The sequence below is a fragment of the Aptenodytes forsteri genome, unplaced genomic scaffold, assembly GCF_000699145.1.
Source record: "Aptenodytes forsteri isolate BGI_AS27 unplaced genomic scaffold, ASM69914v1 Scaffold39, whole genome shotgun sequence".
Classification (NCBI taxonomy): Eukaryota; Metazoa; Chordata; class Aves; order Sphenisciformes; family Spheniscidae; genus Aptenodytes; species Aptenodytes forsteri.
In genome coordinates this window covers 30,924-39,231 of record NW_008795858.1, presented here as the reverse complement: position 1 = coordinate 39,231, position 8,308 = coordinate 30,924, and positions in this window count along the sequence as shown.

The following is an 8,308-nucleotide window of genomic DNA, read 5'->3' as shown; positions in this document are numbered from 1 at the left end:
TTGCAGCCTATCAGTACTTAAAGGGGGCTTATAAAAAAGATGGTGGCAAACTTTTTAGCAGGGCCTGTTGCGACAGGACAAGGGGGAATGGCTTTAAACTAAAGGGGGGGTAGATTTAGACTAGATATAAGGAAGAAATTTTTTACTCTGAGGGTGGTGAAACACTGGAACAGGTTGCCCAGAGAGGTGGTGGATGCCCCATCCCTGGAAACATTCAAGGTCAAGTTGGACAGGGCTCTGAAAAACCTGATGTAGTTGAAGATGACCCTGCCCACGGCAGGGGGGGGGGACTAGATAACCTTTAAAGGTCCCTTCCAACCCAAACTATTCTATGATTCTATGATTATAACTAACATACGGAACCATGTGAAACTGCATAGTTAAGACTCTTCTAATGTCAGCTTGGAAGGCAACTGAATAAGAGAAAATATGAATTGTCTTTGCAATTTGTCCTTATGGTTTCATAAACAAGAGACAGATGGCAGAAAATACAAGAAGTGAACTTCTTGTGTGTGTCAGGAGTACTGCACTTTCACAAGAAAACCAGCTGAGTGAGGAGGCCAGCCGGTTCTCGTAGGAGAGCACTGATCTTCTCAGTGAGAAGTAAGCAGAAGCATTGTAGAGAATATGAAATAAACTAATCCTGTATAAATGCAAGCTCACAAAATTGTGAAGACAGTTTTTCATGTACTTTGTTATCAAGGTTAAATGTTTAAAAACATAAATAAACAGAAATTTTCAGTGGTAAGAAACACTTTATATAGCTGTCATTATCAAAGATAATGATTGGGGTGATTCACATGACCAGAATATTATAAACTGCTTTAGCTCATTCAGGCATTTAGAGTACCTAAGTTTGTTTGCATGAGAAAGACACCTTCTCTATTAAAGAAATCATTTAAAGCTGCTGAAAACTCAGAAGTGTTAGATCATAAATGCATCCAGATCAGTGTGCTAACCAGCATGGCTCAGGGTCTCTTGTATACTGGTCAAATCAAACTAGAGAACAAGATAAGCTATCCTTTTCAAGCATCTATTTATTATAAATAGGGACTTCTATTTACAGATGTATGCTGGAGAATGCCTGCAATAAGTATTGTAAGAGGGCTGGGTTTCAAGGATTGTGATATTTCAAAGCTAAGAAGACCTTTATGAGAAAAATTGAGAGAGGAAAAAATGACATCAGAATGTGAATGAAAATTGAGAATGTTTGGGAAGTCACAACATCACAGTCCAGGATGAATGCTTTAGATAAACTAGAGTAGGAATACTTCCTTCTTGCATCATATTTGGCACTAGTAGATGCCAAATCTCTTTGTACAGAGGTGAAGTCTTTCTTCTGAAGTACTAAATTCAGATTCAAGACCTGTGTTCTTGAATGGGCATTCCTCTTCTCAGTGATCTTGGTTAAGCCTGCCTATTCCTTCTCTATATAGCTCAATCTACTGAACAACACAAGCGGGGAAATGAAGGCAACAAATATTTATTAAAGGAAAGAGGAGATAAGAAAATAGCAGTCAGTAAAAATTAGAAGTTTGAAATGGTACAAAGTTGACAACCAGAGCTGAAGATAACAGGAAAGAAATCCCTGGCTCCTAACACTGGTAAAATAAACTCTTAACACAAATTGTTAAAAAAATGGGGGGGCAGGGTGTGTGTGTTTGTTGTTTGGGGTTTTTTAACTCTATTGGGAACATAATAAATCCTAGTAGGTCAAATGCCAGATGCCAGACAGAGATGATGAACCTTTGAATAACAATGTAGAAAAGGCACAGCTATTCACTAACAAGAAATCTTGTTTTATAATTGGAAAGCTGTGAAATTATGTAGCTAAGTCTAATAATGTGGTTGACAAATGAAGCACTTTCTAGTCCATTAGTAATGGCAGATAGCAGACAGAATCTGCTAGGGATTCAACTTTTTAAATCAGTAGGTCTAGATAACTGCGGGGTCTTCAGAACTGTGCTTTCAGGGACAACATTTCTTAAACAGGAATGGAACTTTTGTTCTTCTGTTTGGAGAAGGACAGAAATCAAATGAGATTTCTCAAAGTGATCTTAAATACTGAGTGAACCCTGAACACCACACACTTTCTCAAAAAGAATTGGCTGAAAATATATTTGTATTTTTAAATTTTTAATATATCTACTGAAATAGATATACTGAGGTAGTTCCACAAAGTTGTTGTGCCTTTTTTCAGAAAAAGCAAGCAAGATGACCTCCTCCTGTAAACTGGTTAATCTGACAAGCTTCTAGTAAAACACCAGAAATTAACAAAAGGGGGGGGGGGGTACAGAAATCCCAGCCCAAACTGATAAAGAACCAAGAATGTAAAATATGCTATTTGTAAAGTCTGTCTTGTGGTGGAAACTTAGTTTCAGTATTTGAGAGTGCAAGTTTGATGGATAAAGGTAGCTGAGTATACAGAGTACAATTCTCTTCAACTTCGTGATAGGAAAATAGCACTATTCCTATCCCTAAAGCACATGTGAAAATAATTAAGAGCCAGCTAGTTGAAAGATCTCAACAGTAGTTGTCACTGGAGGTGTTTTCCAGCAGAATCTTCAAGCAGTAAATAATAGATCTAACATTATTTAGTATTGCTTCAGCAGTCAAAAGTAAATATAAAATCACTTCAAAATCACTTGTAAAACTTGGTGGAGAGCTAAATTATCAAGGTCAAGGAACCATTTAAACTGACAGGTAAATTGCCCCTATTGAATGAGAAAATATATTTTAATGCAAAATTATATACATAGTAACAAATAATACAGGTAGTGCCTCCATGAAGGGGTAGGAGCAGAAAGAAGAGGCTACATCCAGGAGACATTTAATATGAAAACCCCCTTTTTCTACCCTTGTGAAAGGCGGTGATTTTCCCAATATTAGAGTACTGCCTCTGTTCTGGGGGACACAGAGGCTTTTTTTCCCACAAATTTCTTTGTTACAGATTACTAGAAATTACTATTAGAAAGGCAAGCATATTTACGACTAGTAAAGCAACGGTACATTGTAAGTTACTGCAAAATACTACCAAAAAAGCAAGTGTGTATATATATATACACACTTATGATTAATGACTTACTCGTTAGTGCCGTTTCTTCATTCTGCAGGTTAGAGCATTTCTTTGCTTTGTGCTATTCAAGGGCATCCTGGACTCTCACCTGCACTTGCCAAGGATGCTCCAGATTCCCAGGCTGGGAGTTCCTGGGCTGGCAGACATTTTCCCCATTACAGCCAGGTCACCTTTTGGCTGCTCTGACATGTTGCAAGAGGACACCCTTCTCCCAGAGCAGAAGGAGCAAGCACAGAGTGCACACTTGGACAGAGTGAATCCTGAAGCACTCCTGAGCAGAGGAGTGGCCAGCTCAGCTGGCATGGGCCCAGAGAAGCAGATGTGCTCATGTTGGAAATGCAACGACATAGTCAGGAGAGGTGTGAGGATCCGCAGTTTCTCTGCTTGGCGTGAGGAATTTCCCTCATCTCTGGACTCTGCAACAGTGACAAAGAGACAGGAGGTGGTGCCATCATTGCTCATAACAGCAGCCAACCTCTCCACTGCTCAGAGAAGACTCTGCCTCTCTCCAACACTGAAACAAAGGTCTCTGATGAGTAGAAGTGGCACAGCAAAGACTACTGAATGAGTTATAACACTGTCCATCTCGAACAAAGCAGCTGTGCAGCCCCCAGCCCCGGGGCTGCATTGATTTGAGGCATTGCGGGGCCATTGTCTGGGTTTATTTCATGGCCAAAAATTGATGGTTTTGGTGGCAACAGTAGCAGAAAAATGAGACTATAGACCTGCAGAGGCAGAACTAAGAGCATTAGGGACAAGGGGACGCGGGTGGGGATCAAAGGGATGGGCCAGCTTCCAGGCAGGAGACACTAACCACACTTGAGCCCTCTGTCTTCGAAAGAGATGCCTGAAGCCAGCACAGAGGTGACAGAAGTGTCTGAAGTGGTGGGCAGTGTCTGAAGGCATGGTGAGCAATCACCAGCTCTTATGCCACCAGGACTCAGAGGCGTCAAAGACATTGCTGAACTCCCTGCCCTAGCATCACAGGCAGGCCCAAGAAGGAATGGCTTCAGAGAGCACTGAGATCACCCTGTGCCTTCAACGCAGAAAGACACTAAACCACAGTGATCTGAAAGGTTAGACTGATCCTTGCCGTGACCAAAGACAGCTCTTCTTCACTTCTCCTGTGTGGCCACAGCTGCTGAAGGTGAGGCAAGGTCTCTAACGACCACGGGCATTGCTGTTCATCACGTCCAGCCCACATAGCTTGCTTGGTCATGGCAGACCAGCAAAAATTAGTTCTATCATCCTTTCATTTTGCCTTTCGAAATATGTCCTCTAATAATTGCCTTTGGAAACACAGACCCCTGAGGAAAGGAAAAGCTTACTCTCAACAAAGCTTTTCTGAGGTTCCCAGTCCTATCTACAGGTAGGAAAAAACTCTTGCAAAATCTCATCTTCACTTCTTTCCTTCATACAGCAAGAATTCCCCAGACTTGAAAACAAAGCCTGCAGCCTTTGCTGTGGCTAGGCAGGAAGAGAAAGAGCCCAGGGTGTCTGGGCAGAACTCTTCAGCAGTCTCCAGTGAATGCAGATGGCCCAGGATGACTGGTTGTAGTTCAGCAGCTCAACTTGTCTGGAAGAAAGCAAAGGTCCCCAAGCACTCAAACAGTGTAAAAGCAAGTCTTTGCAGCTTCCAGGCCATCAGACAGGACAGTGCTACAGAGCTGTCTTGCTCACACCCCTGCAGCTCCTCTCAATGCTGACGTAGTTCCTCTGTGGAGATGCTGAGAGCACGCTGCAAAGGGAGAAACCTTCTAGGAGTTTGGTTACAAATATATCATTATGGGCACATTAGCAGGGGATCCGTCCCCCATCACGTAATGCTTATATACAAGTAATCAAGTAGTCTTGGGAATGCTCACGGCTGGGCCAGATCCTGCCAACTATGAAACTGTTAAGGGATGTCAGCAGTGGCTGCCTCCTCCAGCAGCCCCAGGGCAGGACCCTCTTGCCTGTCTACTGTAGCCCAGCTGGCTCAAGGCCCAGGGACCTGGGGTGTCTGCCTCGGCTGAGGGACAGGGCTGCTGCTTTCCCCTTTGCAGGTGCAACCAGCAGTGAAGCTGCACACATGTCCCAGAGACACACACAGACACAGCTGGTCACACAGCCTGCCACAGCCAAGACACTGCCACCAGCAGCACACACACACAGGACCCCCTTCACACACCAGCACCCACAGCCATGTCCCCTCCTCCTCCAGGGCTGGCACAGACAGATAGTCACTCCTGCAGGTGCACACACACGATCATGGGTCCCCCGCGCACCGGCACAGCCCCTCTGCCACCTGGGACCCCTGCCTGGGCCCCAGCCCTCTGATCCACCCCACAGGTCCCCAACTTTCCAGTTGGTCCAACTCAGTGCTCACTGCAAACACGCAGCACTCACACACCTGTCCCATGGGCACCCCACATTGGCAGGTCCCCCTGGGTGCCAGCACAGACCCCTGCCCACCTGATACCCCAGCCCGGACCTGAGGGCCCCCTGCTCCCAGCTGGTCCAGCCTGAAGTTTGCTGGTGAATACCCACGCACACCCGGTTTGGGGGGATACTGACCCTCACCCCCCCAGCAGCTGGCACCAGGCACACGGGCTGTGACCCACGGTCCCACTCCAGCCACCGTGGTGGAGACCCTTACTCACCCTGTGAAGGGGAAACCCAAATGGCAACTGCCCAGCAATGGCACCTGGTGATCAAGGAGCAATCTGGCAGGGAGGGCAGGAAGGGGTTAAGCTGGCAGGGAGTAGGAGCCGGGGACAGAGTGACTCCAGGCCCCTGAGCTGGCTGGAGCAGTTTCCCTGGCTGGTGAGATAGGACATGCCGCAGGATGGACTCCTGAGCGTCCTGCAATGGGGGTGCTCAGGGGCCACCCCCAGCAGCAGAGCTGGGCTGGGGATGGACCCACAGCTGGGCTGAGGTGCCCCAGGCCAGCACTCACAGGACGGGCGCTGGCCCCAGCATGGGGAAGGAACCGGCTCCTGCCCCATCCGTGAGAACTCGCAGAAGCCCTTGCGGCGGTAGGACTCTGCCCCACACGTGGCCCATCACTTCTCTCTGTTTAAGCACAAACATGTGTTCAATTCACCTCAAGGGGTACAAGAAAAACTCCCCAACACCAGTCCCCCTGGTAGCTGGTTTTGGGAACACACACTGTTCCCGCCCCACTGGCTGGAGGCCCAGACCTCCACTGATCCTGGTCTGACTCCTGTTGCTGGCCCCAAATCCATTCATGCCACTCTTGGCAACAGCTGGCACTTAATCGTTGCAACACACACCTACCCACATTCATGCACACACACACCCTGAACACCTCCTACATCCCTGACCCTCTGGTTTTGCATCCTTATCGGTGGCTACCAAGTCCAGCTTTGCCTGCAGTCCCTTGACAGTCCCTTGTCAGTGCCACTGCCAAGGTGTGGTTTCCAAGTGTGGTCTCCTTACTGCCTCCCTTAGCACTTATTGGTCAGGTCAGTGTCTCTGCACCTTCTTGTTTATGACTTCCTCCTTTTCTTATTATCTTCTGCATCAAAAAAGGCCCCTGGTCAGACACCCTTAAAGGAACAGAGTCTCTCCTTCCACGTGCCCCTACACACACACAACCAAGGAGGACAAAGAGGAGAGTGACACGAGGGTCTCTGCAGAGACCCTGAGCAGGGGAGACCCCTACCCCTGTGGTGCAGGACAGGAGGTACAGCTAGAGGCCACCCCAGAGGAGCACTGGGCCCAAGACAAGCCCTGCTACAGCAGGAGAAGATGGAAATTGGTGGCTTCTGGCACAGAAGGAAGGCTCCTTCTACTCCTGAAAAGCTGCATGTACATGGAAAGTGCAGCCTCTGGAGAGAGGTGAGGAGGAGCCAGGCCGTCCAGGGGGAACATCAGAGCCAGCTGAGCATGAACAACCCATGGCACAGGACAGGCTGGGGGTGACTGTGCTGCAGAAACAGCTTTGCAGAAAAGGACCTGGGGGTCCTTGTGAACAAGAGGCTGAACTGGATTCATCAGTATGTCCTTGCAGCCGAGAAGGGGAAGAGCATCTTGGGCTGCATGACCAGGAGTGCAGGCAGCAGGGCCAGCAGAGGGTATCTTCAGCCTTTCTGAGACCACATCTGGACACTGTCCCTGGTGATGGTCTCCGGAGTGACTGCAGTAAAAGGACTAGGGAGCTGCAGTACAGGACGCAGGAGAAGAGGCTGTGCTCTTAGCCCTGGGAAGGCAGGGGGATGAGGGCTGGGGCAGGCCAGAAGGAGACAGACTGCTCTGCAGGGAGACTGTGCAAGACTACTGCAAAAGCCCTGGGTTGAACCAGGGATCTTCAGACCTTCTGACTAATGCCCTCCCAGCTGAGCTGCTTTGGCCTCACTCTGCAAGTTGTTCTCCAGGGGCAGTCACAGCAAGTCACAGGCTGGCACACAGGAGGTGCGCTCCTCAGGGAGGTTTCTGGGGGAAAAGCTGTCCCCAGCCTAGGTAGAGAGGAGGTGGCCTCTCCCTGCATGCCCCTAACATGCTGGCCATGCCACGAGCCCACCTCACCACCCCACCTCAGCCTGCTCCTGGGAGGCTTCACACAGTCTTCCAAGGCTGCTGGAGCTGTCTCCCACTCAGAGGCTGCCTGGCAGTGGGAGGATTCAGCATCCCCAGAGCCCCAGCAGTGCTGGGAGCAGGGGCAGGAGCTGGAACATTGGGATGACATGGCAGGAGGAGCTGGGACATCAATGTGAGCAGCGCAGGAGGAGCTGGGACATCGGGGCAAGCAGTGCAGAGTTCCCAGCTTGAGCCCAGCCCACTGGCTCACAGTCACGCTGGCTGGCCGGAGCAGGTTAGATCCGAAGCTGCAAGGGTTAAACAGTGAGGTTTGCCTGGCTGCACCTAAGGGTGAGTCATGCAGGAGCAATTGGCAGTAAAGAAGAATAAAGGGGCTTGATCACGGTGAGGTAGAGAGATGAGGAGGCAGGTAAGCAAGCAAGTAAGCAAGCAAGCAAGCAGGCAGGCAAGCACCCACGTACACACACAGAGGCAAGCTCACACAAGCAAGCCAGCCAGCAGGCAGGCAAGCAGGCAAGAAAAGCAAAGTAAGCCAGAGAACCGGCATCAGGGACCCAGACCCCACTCATCCCCAGACTGAAGGTATAACTGGCGCTTTGCTCACGCCAGAAAGCTGCTCTCTGTCCTCAGCCAGTCATCCGCACTGGAAGTCCCCCAGGCTGTAACTGGGAAATCTTCCAGATGCTGGGG